This window comes from Larus michahellis, chromosome 20 (assembly GCF_964199755.1).
Source record: "Larus michahellis chromosome 20, bLarMic1.1, whole genome shotgun sequence".
NCBI classification, from domain to species: Eukaryota; Metazoa; Chordata; class Aves; order Charadriiformes; family Laridae; genus Larus; species Larus michahellis.
The window spans coordinates 4,704,202-4,726,791 of NC_133915.1; the positions used below are offsets into that span (position 1 = coordinate 4,704,202).

At 42.1% G+C, this 22,590-nt stretch overlaps 1 long non-coding RNA gene across 1 annotated transcript in view; it reads right to left on the reverse strand.

Annotated features, from left to right (window-relative positions):
- The window catches only part of LOC141733377 (uncharacterized), a 48,245-nt gene extending 25,881 nt beyond the window's left edge, over positions 1–22,364 (reverse strand). Inside the window, exon 1 of the long non-coding RNA XR_012584283.1 lies at positions 22,320–22,364. This is a non-coding gene — a long non-coding RNA (uncharacterized LOC141733377). The remainder of the gene's footprint in view (positions 1–22,319) is intronic.
- Positions 22,365–22,590: the final 226 nt, after the last annotated feature.

Consider the following 22,590-nt stretch of genomic DNA (forward strand, 5'->3'; position numbering starts at 1 on the left):
GCTACTGATAGCAATTTCCAATACTGAATATTCTAGCAAGTGAGCTTTGGTAGGTTACCAGAGGAAAAAGCAGGGTCTTCAGAAGTCGTTCATTCCCTACGAGAGAAACTCCAAACCTTTACAAACAGTGGTGGTAAAGCCAGGGAACAGCTCAATTACCGTGTCTGCTGGTACTGAAAACAAATCTGTGTGCCCGAGGCGCAAAGAACAGCAGCAGTGGCACGTAAATGAAGACATTAATTCCAACGCATAATGAAATTCAGATGGAGTTACGTATTACAACCATGAGAAAACTAAACGAGGAGTTCACTGCAAGCAGCGCAGTAGCAATGACAACCAAAAGGACTGAACCGGAGTGAGCAGTTCTCAGACGGCCGCTGCTCCGAAGGCATGTGGCACCGTCCCGAGGGGACACTGTTCCCGGGCACAAGGGCCACCTCAGTCCCCGTCCTGCTAAGAACTCCATGGATGATCCTGTGGGGAAACTGCCTCTTTATTCATCAACAGTCATGTTGCTGTTGAAATATTCAAAGCCAGGCCTCCCCCTCCTCCCTTCATTTTTTTAATTTAGCCCAAAGTTGTAAATTTTCCCCATTTTAATCTTCTTAGCCTGAAAAATATTTTAAGAAATATTGATGTTAATTTTCAGCTAATTTTTGCAGAAAACCATAGAAGAGATGAGTAATACCAAAGAGTGGCAGCTGAAAGAATAATAGTCAGACTCCGGTGCACAGATTAATAGACGAGCGAGGCAGCACACCTGCAGATAAATGTGGATTAGTGATAACTGATAAGCCCTCATCACACACATCTCCAGGTATCACAAAAATGGAGAAACAAAGAAAAGGGTCAAAAGAAAAATGCGTGTAATAAATGAATGGTGGGGAATAGGAAGGCAAAAAAGTCTCTGGGCCATAAAATGGAAAAAGTCTTGGTAGAAGAGTTTCTATCGCGTGTCTGCTCCCCATACTGCATCAAAACAACCTCATACAGCGGAGGAAGAGGGTGTGGGAGCAGGAGCTAAACCATGCTAGAAATTTGTAATAGGCTCTGGCTGCATAAGTCAGATGTAAGGGGTAAGTTATCTCATCTGATGTGTTTTCAAATAGATAACCCCTAAAGAAGTTTGCTAGGAGGTCCGCTAAGGTTGGACCTTAAGTCCTTCAAACTGGGTTTGAAATCTGAGTCAACCTGGATCCAGCTTTGTTGAAAACAGAATGGGCTTTGGGGTTTAGACAACTTTAAATCCATACAAATTGTTACTTACGCCATAGAAGCGCGAAACAGCCTCAGGTGCCCACCACACATGGGTTGTACCCTACCTAAACTCTGCCCCTAAGAATTCACGCAAAACCAGCTGCTTCGCTCCGAGCTGTGAGGGGAATTTGCAGGGCTGCCGGCTAATGGGCAAAATAATCCTTTTACCTGTAAACCTGCCTGACCTCCAGATCAAATGCGCTACAGTGGGTAACACGGAATCTCATGACACCATTTCATTTTATTTTTGAAGAGACATGCCAAGTGAAAACTGACTTTAAGATCACGTAAATTGGGGCGAGTCTGTGTAATAACTGCTCCTCTAATTACCAGCTGTCATTTCTGTGCAGTGCTCTGCTCGTTCCCAAGCTCGCTCTCTGTTACATGCGATGTTTGATGGCTGCATAAGGAAAACACCCCTAGGAGAGGGTTTTCAGAGAGATTCCCAAGTGCCCAAAGTTTACAGACTCTTTAACCAAATTTAAGAGCACTCAAAATCTTTGAAACCAGTTCAAACCTTTCATTCTGCGTCTCGTCACAGCCGTGTGCGGGAACTTGGGAGTGACTCGACGCAGATTTGAGGGGCTGCAGGGAGAAAGATGTGGAGATGGGTCTGGTTCTTAACGGGGATTACAGTCCTATGGTTTCTTGTCAGATTCCTGCCCGAGACGCATTATCTTTGCAATTACCATAAAGAAGCCAGAATCTCAAAGAGCATGATGGCAAAATGCTGCATCATTATTCTACTGTAGTTGAGCTCAGCAAAGGAATAAAACAAGACACCCTGTTTTTGCCATGAACAGCAGGTCCTGTCAATTCACAGAGGGAGAAGAAAAAAAAAAGAAAGCTGTCTCAAAATGATTATGCAAATTTCCTTGGTGGCTTGGAGGGAGGCGGGGAAATGACATTAAGGTCATTTGGTAAGACCTTGAATATTTTTAATTCAAAATACGTATCACATTTTAATCAAACCAGCTCTGTGCTATTTCTATCCAAGTAATTTGCATTCTGGCTATGTCATGGGGGCAGTTATGAGTCAGCTAAGCTCTCTAATATAATAACTATCAGAAAATTGTCTTGCATTATTCATGTTAATTATGCTGAACCAAACACCGCGGACAGGAAAATGTATTTTCCATTGCAATATTTTTTGCCTTGCAGAGATTTTAAGAATTGATTGGACCAAGTTTCTTTCTCAAGATTAAATCTTCAGACAAAAAGGATGTCAAATATGCATGTGCCTTGGCAAACTAGGGGAGTTCTGCCTCTGGATTTTTGTTACCTTCAGCTGGTGTATCCACAGTGTATAGATTTTGTTTCTCCATAAACAGCTGAAATGAAAATAAAAGCCAGTGCCCTGAATTAGCAGCACACTCAACATTCACAGATGCCTGGATCATTCAAAGAAAGCATCTGTTAACAGGAATGGTAATTTTCCTGGCTAGCTTCCGCTCCAGCCAGCCTAGTACTTTGCTTTAAAATTTAAAAAGCAACTTGCTTTCTTCATGAGCAGCCCTGTTAAATATCCCATCCCACCCCATAACACAAATACAACACCCGTAGCTGTTGCTGCTTCTGCCATGTAAACGAACGTAACGAGCATGAGACAAGTTTGTATCATCTGCGCCTACCACACAATTTTACTGGGAAACGAGCTGGGAAATATCCCCATAACGCATCCTACACAAACCAGCCTACGCGGCCACCCATCCTTCCCGCACCGAGACCATGCTCTGCCAGCAGCCCGTACTGGAACTTCAGAAGATGCTGGAAACCCCCCCACTGCTCGCCAGTGTATTGTCAGTAATTAGAAACGCTGTCAGTACATGGCAGACAATTTCCCGGGTACCATCAACCAAAAGCCATTAATTCCTCCGTTCGGGTTTGTTTTGGTTTTGGGTTTTAAATAACTCTTAGTGTTTGTTTGTTACGTTTAACAGACAAACTAATTGAGCTCCCTTGGTTGCCTGCACTGCCAGAAATCCTCCTTCAAATTGCTAAAGAAAGCATTTATAAAAGTCACCTGCTCTTAGTAGCAGAACTGCGGCCAGCTCATATGTAAGGTGACATTTATATCCTTGTTGTCAAAGCCCGGTGGAAGTAACTTTCTGGAATGGCAAGGGAATTAATGGGCCAGCGACGATGCGTGAGGAGAAGGGAAGAAAGAAAGTGAGGGGGATTTAACCACCCACCTCAATTTTCCCAACCGAGACAAACCTCAGCGAAGGTGTTAGCTAACGAACACGTTAGCTAACGAACATTAAGGCGCAGGGGCCGGGCTGGGGGAGCTGCTTTTAATTCCAGGAAGTTGAGGAGGTTATGTACCTTTTCCATGCCAGTCTATCACCAGCGAGTGGAATAATGAAGCGAAATTTATCAACATAGAAGCAGCCGGTTCACATCCATTTTGCTCCACAGATTCTCAATGGCTCTCTCGAACCCCGTTATCGCTGTATCCTTGAGGATGTCTAACATAAAAGGCTATTAACTCCCCGCGTAGGTGGAGACCTGAACATAACCGCTGGCAGATTTATGCCGCTGCAAATACAGACGCTTGGTCAGGTTAAAGGCTGCGATCAGTAAAACGGATTGATAGGCTGAGCACACTTAACCCTAAAGGGCAGAGTGATAATACGTAGTCTTTATTAGAGTAATTCAGAAGGTATGTTTCAGATAATTATAATTGGAGGTTTTTACATAATTACAATTCAAGTTTCTGGTAAGTTTATCAGATATATGGGGGTCCAGCAAGGTAACATATAGGCAACCTGCTGAATCTCTACAGAACACGGGCTAACGGACGGTGCCTATACGTGCCTCCAAAGAATTCAGAAAGTTTTTTTCAACAGGACAAAGCAATAAGATACCTCCATTGCCTGTAGGCTGGTGCAAAAGAAAACAATAAGAAATCGAAGACCTTGATTCAAAAAGCCTTTTAAGCAAGTGTTTTCCCCTGGCTTTCAACAAGGAAACTTGCAAAACGCAAGCTCAGCGTACGAACGTGTCTCTGAATCAAGTTTTAATGAATGTCTGTTATTCCCATTTTTCAGAGCAGGCTCTGCGAGGCTTTGGGGACCGCAGGCAATTCCAAGTGCAGCATACATCAGTATTTGTTTTTAAGAGATGCAAACCGAAGATAAGAAAAAACCGAACTTGCCATATAAGAATGAATAGACATGATTAAACTGACACAGGTAGAGAAAACACAGTTGCCTGCTACTATCTCCGTTAGCTTCTGCAAAGACTCTTGTTTTTACCTCTACAGGAAATAATTGTACCCAAAGTGACATCAGTTTTTTTAAACAGTCAGGCTTGCTGGTATTTTCCCTGTTCATCACTGCAATTACTTAGCCAGACACCACCAGGAGGAAGCTGGAGTACGCACTATACAACATCCTTAATTGTGTTTGGAAGAAAAACCCGACTGTTTGCTGAGGAAGTTGCAAAGGACATGCCTTTAACGGAGCCCATCTCTCTCCTAAGCACCTACCAGCCATTAGGTAGTTTGTCACGGCTTTTATGATTTCCTTCCTTCATGTCTTGACCTGTGCTCAAGAATGATGCTAGTTGATACCTGCTGACTTCTCTGTGTGCCCTACATACCTGTACGTCATGCAAGGTTCACGCGCGCATGGATGGACTTCACGAGCCTGAATGTCAGCCAGTACAATTAACCCCAGCAACAATATACCAATTATCAGGTCAGCTATAGACGTAGTAATTCTTCTTAAGGACTTAAATAACCTTATTACCAGCTAAATAAAAAAAAAGGTCCGCCAGTGCTAATTAAATGTAATGCTGGTTTGTACAGCAAAGGCAAAAGATGAAGCAAGCCCATTAATGAGCTAACAAAATAAAAATTAATGGTTTTATGTAACAGACCCTATCAATTATTTTACAGTAAGCATGTCAGGCAGCATACAGCAAGTTACACCGGCTGAACTTTACCATACTCCTGCCAGTTTGACCTAAGCAGCAGTCCAGCGAGCAGGGCACTATACAAGGAATAAAGTCCTGCACGTCGCTTTGTCACTGGCAAATTCAGAGAGCTACTTCATCTTTGTGCTGCTGGCTCGCATCTCACCTCCAGTTTAATTGGCAAGAGTTGGTTCTTACTACACAGCACCATCCAACACGTGCACAAAAACTTATGCTGGGGTTTCAAGCTCGAGTGAGAAATGCCATGCAGGAAGGCGGCTGCACCGACAGCTGACTACGAGAAGCAGCTTTCACAAGTTGTATGAACTGGAATTCATCTGGAATTTCTGAGCCATCAATATAACGCCTGGAGGAGGATAACGATTGTGCCCATTTGAGTAGCACCTTGCAGCAGAAATTCAGAGTGCTTAATGCACCCATTAAGGCTCTTAAAGGTCCTTCAGGCAGGTATTTGTCTTTGTGTGCTGGAAGAAGCTCAGACATGGCAACGTGGATGGATCCATCTCATACCCGTGACAAAGGTGAACAAAAGTTTGAGAGGTCAGACTTCTGTTTGCCTGTCTTGGGATAACATTGTGCCACTGAGAAACTCCAGGCCAGTTACAGCAAATAGATTTCCCTGGCACTGCTCAGAGAGTGGCAAGGACTCAGCACGAGGGTGGCAGAGTGAGGAGTTTAATCATCAACCCACATTCCCTGCAGTACAATATTGTATTAGTAGCAACTCCCCTAGATATTTCTAATTACATTAAGCCAATAAAAGAGTAAAAATTCATGCTCTGTTTTTTATGTAACTTTCCTCACTACGCGAAATAAAACAACTTTAAGGCTCGTCTATAGTGTTACATCCCTTCACATCTGCCACAGGTTTCAAAGCCCCTAAGCTAGACCTTAGCTCCAAAAGTCAAACATATAAACTCTGACTGTACCGTGACCAACTTGGATTTAAATTTTCAAAAGCTGGATCTGAAATCAATTCTTTACTAGGCCTTTGACTTCCTACTCTCTAAAATAAAATTTCGAGAGCTCTTACATGTGTCGAGGTATGGCACAGGGATGCATACAGAAAAGCTCTCGCCACTATTCTTGTTAGCATCCAAGTCAGTCATTCAGCACCTTCTAGTCTAAACCCATTAATAAATTTGAAAGCTGCTTCGCAAGCGTTCAAATCAGTGGTAAAGATTATTATCAAAACTGCTGAAGAGCAGCATAAAGTATCAGATTTCAGAGGAGCTGAGCTTGTTCCTCCTGCTGCACCGGCTGAACTTCCACCCTTCACTGGTAATTACGGGTAAGTGGGACAGACCTGAGGGTGTCACGCTGGGACCTGGACATTCACATGGGGTCTCCCTGCCCAGTGAAGAGGATCATCTGGGGCTTCTGGCCCAGCCACTCAAGCAGAAACACTCCTCGACAAGAGGAGGTCATTTGCTACAGGTCGACCATGCTGGCCTGCAAACACATATAAGTGGGGTTCCCTTCTCTGTTTCAATTATTTAAGGGGGAAAAAATACGAGTCAAAGAGGTTGCTTGATTTTTCAGCGGGATCTAAACCTCCTCAAAAAAAGAGAAAGAAATTCTTTCTAAATGATGATGAATATACTATAGGAAACTATAAATCAACCTTTGGGTACTGATGGTAGCACAAACTGCAGAAACAAAACTTATAAATCAGTCTTAGTTCCCAAAGACTAAGTTCACTGCATCTATCTCCACTCATTGTTCTCTCTATAAATCTCTTTTGCTAAAAGCAATATCAGGTTTCCCAGAGGCATCATTTACTGTTACAAGCTCCATTCTTCAGCTGATCTTGAGCACAAAATTAGTCCAATTTAGGAAGTCATTTTTTAAAAGTTTGCAGCTCAGTTTTTCAAAAAAATAAACGAAAGCTTTAAACAAATTAGACTTGGACATCCAGCCCCAACGTCCCATCTGTATTAGTGAAAAATCTCAGCCTTCCTTTTCCTCCTCTGTATTTCCTTCTGTTATTTACCAAATGAAGAGTCACACTTCTCCTAAATTGTATTTTAAACATTTCTCTTACAGATCATAAGCACGGTTATACATACACCAACAAGAGATGAGGAAGCAGCGCAGAGCTTAGAGCCAAATCGCAAACTCACAGGTGTTCAAACCCAGTGTTTATTTCTCCTTTTTGGAGCTGACACTCACAGCTGCAAACCCTATTACAAGACCTCACTAAAGTTCTCCAGGCCAGGAATGAACGTGAGCCAGGGAAAAAAGCCTAAGGGACTTCATTCATATTGCACTTAATATTTACTCCGTGCCACAAACTCCCATCTATGAATGGGCTGATTTTGGTACCCAGCTTGCCCAGGTATCTCTGCATCACTGTTTCCTGGATAGTTTTAAGCTGTACATTTCTACCCAAAACTCCCTGTGGTGTGAACTATTTATTTAGGTTCTAAACTCTGAGGCAAAAGCCATCCTGCCTTTTAAAATCATTTATTCAGCTGTGCCCAGATGTGATAAACATGTGGATTCTACTAAAGCAAAATGGCTAAGTAGTAGGGGAAAAAAAATAAATTACATTTCATCCTGTGCGTCTCATTACAGCCAACTTCTCATCATGGTGGTGGCTGCCTTGGACGAGTTGTTGAATTGCAGTACAAAGTTTGCTTTCCAATCACAGCAAATTGAAAATGCATGTTTTTCCTTTTGGGCTCTAACTCTGTAAATGCACAATCACTGTTGACAGTGACTCTGAGCTGAAACACACTCCTTTACCTTCTTCCTGCGTTGCACTGGTGGCCAACTGTTTTGATGAGCGCTGCAGTTGTGCCTCTGCCCAGATGAAAATAAAAATTTAAAAAAAAAAAAGGTAGTTGTTTCTAAAGTACCACAATTTGGAAAGCCCAACAGCATTTTCAAGAAGCTTCATTGCAGGAGAGGAAGATGAGATGTGACAATTACTGCAGAACCATCCGTCGCAAGGAACGCTCAACAACCTAAAAACGTCAGCTCTTGTCATGTTCCTGACACTGCTGGTGATTTTAATTGCCTTTCATCCTTCTCAAGCGAAGGATAGAAAGGACAGGTGGAATATTAGATCTTAAACCTCTGGAAGTTTAGTCCAACAAACATAAAACAAATGTAAAATCCTTACCGTGTCCTTTGCAGCACAGTGAGAGTGTTGAAGAGCAACTTCACAAACACAAGGCCAAGAGGAAAACTTCTAATGGGACAGTTTTGTCCAAAACCCATTGAAATGACACCACGGTCAGCTCAATTCTGCTTCCCAAGCCTTGACTGCTTGCACTGTTGTAAAACATGAGCTAAAAAAAACTGCTCTAAAAAAAAACCAACTCGTTCGTGTAGCTTAACGCATTTATCACTAAATGCCATAGCGTAAGACAGGGAACAGCAAAGGATAAAACAATAGGTGTTGCCGTGGGAGAAGAATATTCACCACCAAGACCCAAATGGAAGCAGAAGGAAGGTGCACCTTAGATGTCTCATTAGACCATTAAAGACAACATGGACCAGCATTAAATTAGACATCACCCTACCGCAATCAGAAGGCGACAGGTCCTTACCTTAAAAGTCTGGAAAAATCTCTTTTGGCCAAGGAGAAAAGTGATGTTTCCCTCATTTTAGCGTCCTTAAAGAAGAGGAAAGAGCTTCTCACATCGGCTTCAGTTTACTCCTTTAGTGAATCACAGGTAATTAAGGTATTTTGAATAACGACAAAATGGGGTGGGCTAGACCCTTGCTAAGGCTCCTTCTCGAAAGATTCGGGACATTTACCTCTAATTTTTATTGGATAATCTCCTTTATAGCTGAGCAAGATGTTATAACTTTTGATTCTTTTAATTATTAAACAAAAGGGAGAACAGAAGGAAGATCATTCAAACTATTGAAATTAACAGTTTTCATGACCACAGTCCTTGATTTTTCCACCATCTACACCTCCATTATTCTCCAGCAAGTTTCCAAATGCATTCAAACCTCTAAAGAAAGAACATAGCCATTTCTTAATAAAAAGGTTGCTTTCCATTCTGAGGTGACATCTTCTTTAAGCTCCACAGAACAGATGACTCCTGTCCTCTGAAGAATGCAGTGGGATGCCTGACACTCCCTGGGCAACGGGTCACATACAGTCTTGGGCCAAATGGCTCATTTTCTCGCTATTTATTACTGAAAACTGTAGCAACAGCTTGAGTTCTTTTCCCCGTTTCTCTCCTACAGACGCACCAAGAACTTCTCCAAAGTTACTCATGCAATATATTTGTGGAGGTTAATTCAGGACAAAAATCCCAGGAAGCAAATAGCACAGAAACTACCAACATATTCTCTTTTTTATTGTTTCTGACAATCAGTAGTAAAATGTGTTGCTGCTACCAAGGGAGCCAGTTCTAGCATTACTCATTTTACATTAGGGTCCAGAAGAATAAATCCTTCCAGAGCTCTTGCTGGCATTAAGCTAAAACATAAGTCTAGATTTGTAAAGGAAATGTATTAAACAGATGAGACAGCAGTGGAATACAGATTTAAAGGAGAAGAAAGACATTGTATCTTCCTTCCCTATATACTCTTAAAGAACAAACAGAAGGCAACCACATGGAAACAGCCGAGCTGCAAACAACTTCATCAACTTATATATAGGTATACAATCCTAACTACAAGAAATAAATCACTGTGTTCTACTTTCGTTCTGGAGGTTTCTGCAATAACAGGCAAAGTGACCTCTAAGACAGCAACTGCACTGTTTGGATGCAAACTGCCCAAATCGAGTTTCTTACAGAAAAGTGGAGTGAGCGCACGCAGAATATGAGAGCATTTTTCTCTATCAAGTGTGAAAACAATGCAAAGTTAGGACTTTGTCCTGCTGGACAGGGTAGAGGAACTTGTAGTGAAGAAGCACTCAGAAAATAAAAGGCAAATACTGTGGCGATTATGTGAACAGGCTTAACTATGCCTTCGGAGCCTGGAAGAAAAATAACTGATGAGAGGATGGGCCACAAATGCCTTTTTTGCTAGGTTCACAGCTCCACTCCGCATATCAACCCAGCTGGTTTTGCCACAGTGCTAGACAAAATAGAATATTAGAGGGACAGGAAAAGATGATCCAGTCGTACAGGCAGGGAATGGAAGGTAGGAGACATGGCAGCTTTGGTGGCCGGCTCTACCAGATATACCAGATACGTGCTCCCCAAAACACTGTTTCCATCAGAAAAGCAAGTAAATATTTTCTCTTGAACATCTGCTCTTGGCTTAGAAGCCTGTAGGACCACTGCACAGAATGGCCACATCTGGTTTTAGCCCCTACTTGTACTACGAAGTCATAAACTCAACCACCAAACTGGGGACAATATTTGCTCAAAGAGAGCCGGCCTGGCTTAGGCACTAAAGAACACAGCAGAGAGGACCAGGATGTCCCAGGAATGCTATGGCACCACACTGTGTGTTTTTAATTCCATTATTCCGGACAATTTCATGAACAGCAGCAGAGATCAAGAAAACCGTACTCCCCAGGTTTTCAGGGAGCAAGCACGAAAGTTTCATGGAAATACCACACCTGAGGACTTGGGTTTTTTTGTTGTCATGACACAAAGCTTGAAAGTTTTCCGTTAATAGAGGCTCCAGATTCAGCAGAATTTTTTTGAAATGCTGAATTGGGACCATTATACCCTTAAGCACCATAACTGACTAAAAGACTTCAACAGACCTAAAAAGGCAGTTATTTAGCAACACGAAGCAACTCCTAACCACTGTCTGCAGTCTTCACGAGCTTGCTTGTCACACGGGCATCTCTAAGAGTTCAGGTCTGGTTTACAACTACTTTGTCTTTCGCAATCACATTGAAGTCCCCGTGACAGCTATGGTGAGCGTTCCTAGGCAAATTTGTTTTATCTAGAGGCAAAAAGAATAGAAAGATAAGACTACAAGTTTTTAAGCATCAAAAAAATTCAGTTTAGAATACTGAATTTAAAAAAACCCAACAACAAACAGTTCTTAAAAGGATTTAGCGTTATTTTCAGTACTTGTTTGTTAAAAGGTATTTGCTATTTTCCAGTGGAGGTGTAATCATTGGCAGCTTCCTCTATTCTACACAGTGCATCTTGAGGCTCATCTTGGTTTTTATGATAAAATGTGAGTTAGGAGAGCGGAGATGTAGCCAGGTAACATTGGGTACATACACGAGACGTGTTTCCAGCCACCTTTGGCACGGGGTTTGCAGGAGCTGTTGGAGAGAGTACATGGGTACCAGCGGAGTATAACAACCGAGACGGTATTTAAGGACCAGCCTTGATGAGGCTCTGAGCAACCTGATCTAGTTGTGGATGTCCCTGCTGACTGCAGGGGGGTTGGACTAGATGGCCTTTAGAGGTTCCTTCCAACCCAACACATTCTGTGATTCTATGACCAGAAACACTATTTCACTCCTGATCCACCACCAAGCGAGCGCTACAGAGCTGAAGGTAACGCAGACAGGGGCAAAGAATGGTTCTACTTTTCTTTAAAAAAAAAATAAAAAATCAGCACATCTTTTGGGCCTGATTAAAACTCAGCTCAGATGCTGCATCATTTCCTCACCCATCACACAAGGCTGCTCAACACAGCTATTCGAGCAGGAGAACAAAATCAAATGGTCTGTGCTCACCAGACAAAGGGAGTGAAAAACAACGCTGGCTGTCAAGGTAGAAGAAAGATCCAGGCCGTGATGTGCCAAAGGCTGGAGCAATCATAGGAAGCATCAAGCACGGAGGAACAATTACAGCATGATGGATAACGTGTCGATATTACACCCCACAAAAAGCAAACTGGTGAAGAGGTGGGGGGAATGCGTCAGCTTGGTTTATCAGCATGCTTCAAAAGATCATCTGGATGTTTGGTGATAGAGGAATCTCCCATACCAGTGCACAGACAGCAAGCAAGGAACGATCAGAAGATTTGCATGTCACACAGACATCCTAGTCCAGGCCTTTTTGTGACAATCACTTAAGCTTGTCAAGTAAGGCTGCCCAAGGCTGAAAATTGATCTGCAAACCCTCAGTGCACCAAATTAATTGTTCTTTGCAAGGCCTTTATCCAACCCTCCTTAAATATTTGATTATTTTCTGCTGTTAACAGAGACAACATTATCTGCAAAGAAAGATATGGCTCCTCTTGGATGGCTGCCCATCAAGCCTTTCCAAAAGCTTTATAAAACAGTCGGACAAGCCAAGCGAGCATATGGGAAGCAATGGCTGAAATGCAGTTCCAGGGAGCTCAGGACCAACGAGCCAACCACAACTAGAAGTATGCAGACCAAGAACGTCTTATTTTAAAAGGTGTTTTCGCACGAGCAGTAACAAAGGTCATCCCTTTTCTGGCTACAGTAGCAGAAAGGCTGCTCTAATGAGTTGACATAAGCCATCAGCTGGTGATCCATCCTTCTCCATCCGTTCCCTCCCCCAGGCAACCAACCAGCAACTCCACCAACACTGAGAAGTGGCAGAGCAGCCTGTCTAGCCCACAGTATCCACAGCCAGCACTGTGAATTCTGCTGCAAACATTCAAGGACAATGAATGCCGCCACCACCCACACGTGGTTTGTACATCCAATTTCACGGACCTCATTCCAAGAGTAACACAAGTAATGACGCATTCACCCCAGATCCCACAGAAAAGGTGCTTTTCCCATGCTTTCTACTATGAAATTCACTCACATTTAGAGAAAATCCAAGACTTTTTTTACAGCACTAGATGTCAGCGTGGGTGAGAAATCCATTGTCACTTCTAGCACCTGCTCTTACAGGCTTGATCCAGTGTGGATTTTGAATAGACCAAGTGCTGCTCAAGGTCTTAACGTGCCCTTTGGCAAGTCTTACCATCTTGTCCATCAGCAATGTAACATGGACAATGCTAACTTCATCTGTGCGCCTCGTAGGAAGGCATAACCCTCCCCTATAGAGTGTTTTTAAAAATATGGAATCTCCTCAACATTTAATTAGCTTTCAGGTCTCATTCATCGTGAAAGAAATTGCCTGTAGAGCAGAATTTTATGCTCTGTACCTGAGCAGGAGGCTATATTCATCAGTGTGCTGCTCCAACAGTTGGTTTCAACAGCTGTATTCTCGTTATGTTCCTCTATTTTATGAAAGAGCTGAATTTAAAAAAAAAATCACAATATTTGGGACAGTGTTACAAGAACCAATACAGACCTATTAATACAGAAAGGAGAAACGTTCTACTGAATTTAATCAAAGTTACACAGCTTGAACAGGGGATACTTTGAACGCTTTGGAGAATATAGGTAAACCAAAAAAGACTAATAAAACCTAAAGCAGTACCACTTAAGTGTTTTAAAAAATATAAAGATTTGGCTCAACAGGAAAATTATAAACCCAAGAAAAAGATTCTGCTCAAGAGGGAAATTATAAACCCAAGCGCTACAGTTACTGTTAGCAGAAACACTCATATTTTAGTCTAAACTTAGTTTATTTCTAGCTACTGAACTGTGTCGCACATAATTATAGAGTAGAGATTCAAATACACTGTATTTGCTTCACTTAATACTATATAACATCAAGGCGGCCCAACACACAAAACAGTGTTATCAGGAGAAAAGAGATTAGGAGTCCCCTGCTACGGTATTATTCCAAACGACAGTGGTGTTTTACCATGACTCTGCATGAATAGCAGCCATGGGTGATCATAAAGAAGATCTGCAGGTATAAACGGGTAACCATTATGTCTGTGTATGGTGTAACTCCAGAAGGGCAGGACTACGTATTGAAGGTATCAAAAATGGAGCTCTAGACAGGAATGGGTTTTTTTTTTTCTTTTCCACTAGGAATAACTGTTTGCAGCCTAATGGAAAGTTTTATTCATGCCAAAATAAAATAGTTTATTTCCATGTGAGTTGGAGAAGGTTGCGTTTGTTATTGAAGCAAAGCTTTAAGATCAAGTCATTTTAATTGAAATACTTCCTATAAAAACCATTAGCACTGGCAGAATTGAAGCTATACTCGCCCATACTGTGCCCTGGGTGGTAGGAGCTGACACAAGGCAAGGCAGCCTGGTTCCTCACGTCCTGCTGATGGCCCAACCAGGCACAGCAAGACCAAACGACACGCCACAAGAGCACACGAGGGTAGAGCAGTGCTTCGAAGCCCAAAACCCCAGGGCTGCTGCTCTTCCCTGCTCTCACTGAAAGCCTCAGGGTGCTGAAACTATTGGTTTTGTCCAACATCTAGCACCATGAGCCTGGAGATTGCCCTAAAGCAGAGAAATCATCTTGGGAGGAAAAGATAACCAGCAACAACTTGTGTCTATGCCAGCTGAAAGAAGAGTCATTGATGCAACTCTAAACATGGGCCACGTTACCAAATTCACTCATTATTTAAATAAATCCTTCTTGCACATTATCAGATGGCAACGTTCACACTTCAATTGCTTTTTTAATCAAGTCTTCTTCCAAGTCTTGACACAACAGATTATTCTTTGCTAAGACAAATTACGGTCTGTACAGACTTCTGAAGCATCACAGTAAATGACTCCGTTTACTTTTTGAGCCACGTTTGTAAACGGCTGTATTTTAGAATTGATACAGTCATGCTGCTAGAGAATTCAGAAATATTCTCCTTAATAGCACAGCAGCATTTCTTTGAACTTGCTTGGTTACGGGTATTTATGCCTTTGACTCACCGACTGCGCTTCCCTTACAGTCCTTTAAAATAAATTAAATTGCTGCTCTGGATAGAGGGCACAGCTGTGGGCTGCAGCCCTCAGATACCTTGGAACATATTTTGACTTCAACTTCATTTATTTCTGATTGAAGCTGCTGACATCCTATTTGTGGCAGACACCTGTGTATAGTGTGTCCCAGGTCTAAAAGCTCCAGCAGACCTTGAAAGTATCTCGCACTGAACACCAGCGCTAACAGCTTCAGAAAGCTGTTCGTGCTCTCTGCAACTCACTTGTAGAGGAAATTTCATGTGCAGCATTACCAAAAATCACCGAGGGGGAGACTCCAGCCATTCTCTTAAGCTGACATTTTCAGATTTTATCTGCAGCTATAGTTGTTTGCATTATAACATCTACAGTTTAAGTATCCACACAAAGCTTTACAACAGCGAGAATAAACGGCATGCAGGTGCTTTATCTCCTGTTCTCTCCCCAGCTATCTGACAATATTGCCAAGGATAGAAGGATTAATCCACAACTATCTCTGACGTAAAGAGATGGGAAAAAGACTCAGGTCCTCTACTGCAGTGAGCAATACCCCATTTGAGGTCCACTGAAGACACCAGAAGTCTTCCTCCTGAGCTCGGAGGACTTTCTCCTGAGTACCTGGGCAAGGTATTAAAAACCAAGCTATTAAACCGGACAGAGTATTAAAAATCTCCATCCCTGGATCAACGCATAGATGCCTACCTTGCGGCACGTGCAAGACCAGCAGATCTAACCATGCTGGAGAGGGTCAATTCAAAAGCAAGGTTTATTGCGGTGCTGAATAGAAGCTGCACTGCAAAAATTGTAGGCACAAGCAGATCTTCATCTGTGCAGCAACACGATAGCCGGTGGAGCATTTTACAGCCTGCTAACAGATTCTAGAAACAGGAAGAGGTTAGCAGGTTTGGTTTTTTTTTTTTCCTTGACTCGCTCCACTATGAATTAATACAATTTAATGAAGCCAGTGATGTGGTGTAGCAGACGGTTCAATGGGTTGTATTTAAAGTTCAGCCCTTGGTTCAGCTTTCTCCATGAGAACACAGCAAACACGAAGACGACCAAGCAGGCAGCACAGCTCCTGCGGTGCTGTGCCTTCCTAATTCACCTTTATATTAAAAAAAAAAGTATTGAATGCATCCCTAGCCTTGACAAAGTGTAGTGAAAGAGGTGATAAATGTTAATGGAAGTAGCTGTGCTACTGACAAAGGTTTCATTATTAGCATCAAACAGTGCATTAACATTTGTTTTATTAATGGAAAAATATAGCTTAATAATCTAATCCATTGCTAGCAGAGCAATGCAGAGCTTAATCAAAATTGTGTTCTTTCGGATGACTTTTTTCAATCGGCAAAGCAGACCATCCTATACTTGGGCTAAACAATTGTATCTGTAATCACCAAAATTTACTATATCCCCTTCATTACTTGCTTTCCCTCCAAAGTAATACCTCTGCGATGTTTAATTATGCAGTACATTACAGATCCATCAACCTTACAGTGGAAACAAGTATATATGGAGAAATCTTTCCATTGTGAGCAAGAATATTTTTTATTGCATACAACCTAAATGGTGTAACGTGTTATTTGGGTTAGTTACCCAGCAAGACTTAGACGTCAAGACTCATTTCTTTTAGAAAACCTCTGTCTTTTAAAACTGGTCTTGCATTAAGGATACACAAATATATACTCTGCTTTGACAGCCAAATTTACATCTACTTCCATACCCACAACGTGAACTGACACTCACATCCAGCAATCTTAATGGCATCCAGGTGGGTATCAGTAAGTCATCTAGGAATGGGTTTGGGTTTTTTTCAGAGAAAAAGGTGCTCCATTAATTGGAAGCCCTTCGCTGGCAGTGTTTAGTTCCCCTCTTTGCCACGGCATTTGTGTCACCTTGAGCAAGACACTTTGTCTCCAAGCACATGGTAAAACAAAAAAATTGTAAAAAAAAATGACAAAATAAGACTTGCTTAATGGGAAATTACCAAAACAAACACTCAACATACCGTATTCAACTACTCTTGGACTGAGGGTGATGTTGGCAGAGTCAATCAATTGATGGCATTTCTATCCTCCCACAGGTTATGTTTCATAGAGGCAGTTTTTCTTATATCCCTACATGGGATTGCTCCGACTCAGGGCAGAAACAAAGCCTTCTGTGCTTTAACACCAGTTCAACCACCCGGAGTTGAAAACCAAACCAAGACAGACTTCAGGTGGACACAGACAGAAAGACTGGAGTTTCAGTAGGTGCAAAGCAACAACAAAGGTCTGCCTCCGAGACCTGGGGGGCTATTCAGAAGTTTCAAAGGACAGATTAGACCTCAAAACAACCTTTCAGGAGCTGTTCAAGCTCTATTTTTTCCATCAAAAGTTAATAGAAAAAGTTTATTCCTGAAGTAGCACAGGAAAGTAGGAGAAGGGCAAAGAGCTAAAACTATCCACTGTGGAAAAGAAGGTTGAAAAAGATATGAGACTTCTCTGCAGGCTTTATCCGCACATCTCGTTCCAAGAACTGATCCAGGCTATGACCTAACTCTTCAGGCAGCTCGGTTTTACACTCTGCTTCCCATTTCCTTACATGATCCCCAGAAATAAGTACTGCAAAGCATACTCTGACATTGCCTCTAAAACATCTTAATGCTGGGAGCTGTGCCAGCGTACAGCTTTCATACAGCTTTCAGCGTGGCCGTTTCTGCCCATATTGGAGCAGCTTTATTTTACAAGAACACATGGAAAGGGATTTAGGATGACAGAGAATTTAGGCCCAATAGAGAGAAAGTTTCAGAAGTTTGAAAACAGATGATTTTTAAAGCTGATGTTTCAAGCAAAAACCACAAAGTCTTTAAAATAAAGCTTGCGCATCTCCACTCTTTTGGCCTCCCCAGACTAAAAGACATCATCCTGGGATAGTAAAAATATGACCTGCAAAGTTTTTGGCAAGAGAGGTTTAACTGCAGCTGCAGTTTTCTGTTTCCATTCCAGCTGTGTGTCTATGCTTCATCACAACAAGGCTTAGGAAAGAAGGGGAATAAGATACTAGGGACTGCCAGGCTCTATTTCCAGCTCTGTCACTAGCCACATCATCTCTAGTCACCCAGTGGGCTCAAGCAGTGACTTGTCATGAGAGAACAGAAGGGCTAAGGTAAGTTTCACATCTAAAAAAAGATAGAAAAATTGTTCGTACACACTTCTTCCATGTGAATGCCTTAAGACCAAGAAAGCCTTTGTACAGCCACATCCAGGTGGAGCACTGCAAAGTCTCACCCCTTGCTTGATCAAATTATAACTTTCCACCAATGCCAAAGGCCTCCAGTTTAAAATTTCCTTTACATCAGCAGCAAGTAACGCACTGTCTCCAAAACATAACTTTTCCCAGTGCAGGGAAATCAAGTCCAGCCCATCTCTTGGTGAAAACCATAAAGCTCTCGCAGTCACAAGTTCATTGCAGGAATTGAGTTGCCTCCCAGCTTTCCTCAGAAGCCAGGAAAAACTAGAGAAATACATAAAACAACATTGCTAGTTGGCTTAATTTCTTTGCCCCGCTATGAGGTCTAGCTTACTCTACCCAGAACTACTTCAACAAAATATATTTGAGTTCCAACATCTTGCTCCACATGCTTCTTCCTTGGAAGCCAATTTTAGTTATAAAGAAGCTGTCTTAATGCAAGGCCCAATGACACGTCTCAGCCAAGTCCAAAGTTATAATTAAAGCTTGCATGGAAGGAAGGTGGGTGGCATCAGACTTCCTGCCGCTCGCTTTAATACATCACTCCTGCCTGGCTAATGGCAAAGCCGGTGTGTGGCTCCAACAGCGCGCTCCTTCGCCTGCCCACCCCTCGCCTTTTAAATTGGCGATCAACCTCCTTCCTCAAAATCGCATGTACCAAGCGGAAATTTGATTGCTACCCTAATGATAGCCAAAATGGTGTTTACGCTATAAATCTGACAGGTCAGATTTGCACAGCCAGAGGGAATGGTTGGACGCCTTGGTACCACGTGCTTCATTTGCAACGAAGCAGGGAGTTTCAGGATTCGGTATGGTTGACAGCATCCCAAGTTTCCTCCTTTTTTTTTTTTCTGGATGCAAAGAATCAACGCTTGCTACCCATTTATAAAGGTTTCAAGTCCTTAAAGTCTGCAAATAAAGGGATAAAGAGAAGTAAAGGCTGGAGCTTTTGCACAAATGAGAGAAAGGCAGTTCCTGATCAACACAAACAGCTCAATCCCGCTTACACTCAAAACGGACAAAAGTAGGAAGGTAAAAAAAAAAAATCACATGCCAAAAATGACCCCTAGATCAAAGTTGCAAAGTCAAGAACATAGAAGCTGAACTGCCTCAGCACCACCCTGAATGAAATTATGATTGTGTACTAAATAGAGTTCCTTGCCCCAAAGTTGCAGTTGTAGAGCAAGTCTGTCCTTGCTGGTTGTTGCCCATGTCCCACAGTGCTGCCTTCTCTCTCAAAGCTTGTTCCAACCTGCTTCCAAAAAAACCAAAAACATTCCCTCACCCCTGTGCTATTATTTGACACTTCAGCATTTGTGCAATAAACAAGTGAGCAACAAACAGGAACTCCTGCTGCTAGAAGATTTAAAATACAAGAAATGATGCAACCGGAGCAGATAATCTCTCACCAGGTACATTAGGCATTTCAAATTAAATTGTTTGGGTGTGTTTCCTCCTGTTTACATCCTCAAGCGATTTGAGATTGGCCCAGGACTGACAGCAGGAAAATATCCTTTGTGTCATACAAATCATTAAACCTTAAGCAATTTCATTAAGTGTTTCCACACTTGTAGAGCAAATGAGAAAACAGCTGGTTGCTCAGTTTTACTGAAATCTTTGCTTGCACACAGAAAAAGTTCCTGACACCCACGTTAATATGGGCAAAAGCTGGTACAACAGCAGATCTTTACAATACGATTGATAAGAATAGTTAAGATCCTTAACTGTGACAGTCAGGGGATATTGTGTTTCAGAATAAAGTATGCTATTTCCCCGTTTTATCTGATAACCAACAGGTCTTTTACCTGGACATTAAGTGAATGTCCAGTGAATAACAATCTAAATAGGAGAAGATTTCTTGTGTATTTTAAAAGCCAGTTTTCTCTTATAGATATAAGCAACAACATTTAAAAAAAAAACGCACCCAGTAAAACACTGAAATCATAGGGCCCAGCAATCTCTTTCCCAGTCCATAATAATTAACTCTTTCCACTGCTGTGTCTTGATGCCATTCCTATGCTGGAGGCTGAGGAGCATTGCGTTGGTTGAGGAGCGTTGCGTTGGATGTTGCTCCTTGTCCAAAGAGTTGTGGGGAAGCGAGTTACACACCTGAGTGCCACTGCCCAACGCATCCAGCGCATCGTCCGCACCTCGCCCCATCTTCAAACATGTCACTGCCCTTTCAGAGGTGCTGACAAACCAATACCTTAAGAGTCAGACTCTGTTTTCTCTTCTTGTCTATCACAAAGCTGAACGAGTGAGCCGACTTCAACAGCATCGACTGCCTCTGCAGGCTTTGCCCTCTTGTTTTCCTGGAGGTTTTCACATTCCGGGGCTCAGACATTGCTTTTTCACTTCTTTAGTCCCTTAGCCCCATCTAGTGCCAAAGCGAAATAAAAAGCCTTTTTCTTTCATCAGCCTAAAACTAGTCTTCAAAGTCCAAACCAGAGCACGCCTCCTTTGCTTCAGGATGAGTTCTGTGACTCCTGTGTCTCTGCAGAGGGATTTCTGTTACACCAACGCCCCAGCCAAAAAGGTTTTGCAGCCTTGTGTTAGACAAAACACCATTATCAGGTGTCGTCCAGGCCGGAAGATTTAGAAAGCCAGTCTTTGAACAATACCCACATTGTGGAAGGACAAACCGTAATGAGGTGAAAATATTTCCCATAACAAAAGCCTGATTCTTGTAGCTTGCCTTCTTTTTCTGTGCTCGATTTTCAGTGGGATAAGCAGAGGGTACTACCTTGGGCTTTTAAAGCTATTATACCAAGATACGATCAAAATTCATTATTCCCTTTTGACAGTGATTTCAACATTTCCAAACATTTCTGTCTCAAAACCGCCCCGGAGATCCTCTCTGAAACATATGATTTTTAAAGAAGCATTTGAAACTATACTTCACAATGAATAGCTTTTCTTAGAGTTTCCTGAGCTATTTTCTAGTGGCAAACGGGTTTAGTAAACACTATCTGGCAATCCTACACAAACACGTGCCTAATTCTGCCTTCTCCAAAACTTACAACATATAAGATGTCCTTGAACGCTTAAACACATTACCTGGAAGTATTGCATTTTTCAAGTCTCCACTGATAATTGTGGTGGAGGAAAAACCTGTGCTCTCTCCCACCACCCCTTCCCCTGCCACCCCTAGTAAAAGTCTCTTTTGGTGGAAATGTTATTTTCTCAATGGAAAATTTGAAAAATAATGCTTTTTAGAAGTCAGAGCTTCTGTTCTCTTTCCCATCGCTTTTCCTTAAACGCGAATAAAGAAAGATCAAGAGGATGGATACATTGCATTTAAATTGTATTAAGCTGGGATCAAAAACTAAATTTATTTTCTAACATTTGCTAAAATGCTACTGAGCAATGAGTAACGCAAGAAGAGAAAGGCTTGCTTTCGACCTTACAACAGCCCTGATTTTTATTTTCCTGCCATGAGCGCTAGATTAGGTCATCTATTATCAACCTCTGCGGCTACACAGATTTGTCAAGTCTTCTGTAGCAAATAGCCGCTGCAGCAAAGCAGGCAAGGGAACGCAGGAAAAAGTCCTCTGTGATTTACATTCCCAACACGTGAATTCGGGCTTTTCATCTGGGGAGTTGGGGGGGTCCTTACTTGGCATTTACACTCTAAATAAACTGTACTTTGAGCCTTACAGACCTTTGGGCATCTTACTCCGTTATTACACCAGAGTCTTCATATCCACACTGACTTGCAATTACTCACTGTGGAAACAAACGCACTGGATAACTCCCAGAGTAATTCAAGCATTAATTAAACAAAATGGATTTTTATCGTGATTCTTAAATATTTACCCAGTGCAAGAAGCATCCCCTAAGAACAGGCACTTCACCACACGCTCACTTAGGAACATGATAGCGGTACAATATTGTGTATTACCTTATTCAACACAAGAGAAAGGACCACGCTGCCCAGGGAGTAAGTACACCTAAAACAACTTGAATTTTATCAGATGAATTCGTTCATTTTCTAACTGAACGAATGAATCCTTTCAAACTGATCAAGGGCAGATAAACACGAGAAGGAAGGACAGATATTCGGTAGCGTGCTGCCCACAACTATCATTAATATAATGCTGAACTCAGAAAGAAAGGTTCAGAGAAGACGATCAAGGGCAACACTACTGGAAAATTAGATTAGACCAAACGTAAATTGCATAAAGAGTATTTTCTTATGATTAAACCCCTACCTTTCTACTGGAGTCACAGTACAACCTTTGGATCCTGGCAGGCCAAGCCGCTAAAAGATCAAGCTTCCCCTCCACACCCTCTATTTAAAAGCTATCACCACTCCCCTGCCGCCAGTAGAATGACTGGTGTGATTGCTCCTAATCTTCTCCAGGCAGAGTCAGATTAATTCATTAACTCCTTATGCTAATGTAGGTGATTCTGACCCAAATGGGTTTGGGGCTGACAAGATTCTTTGTGCAGAGCGCCATGGAGAAAATCTGCCAGTAGTTT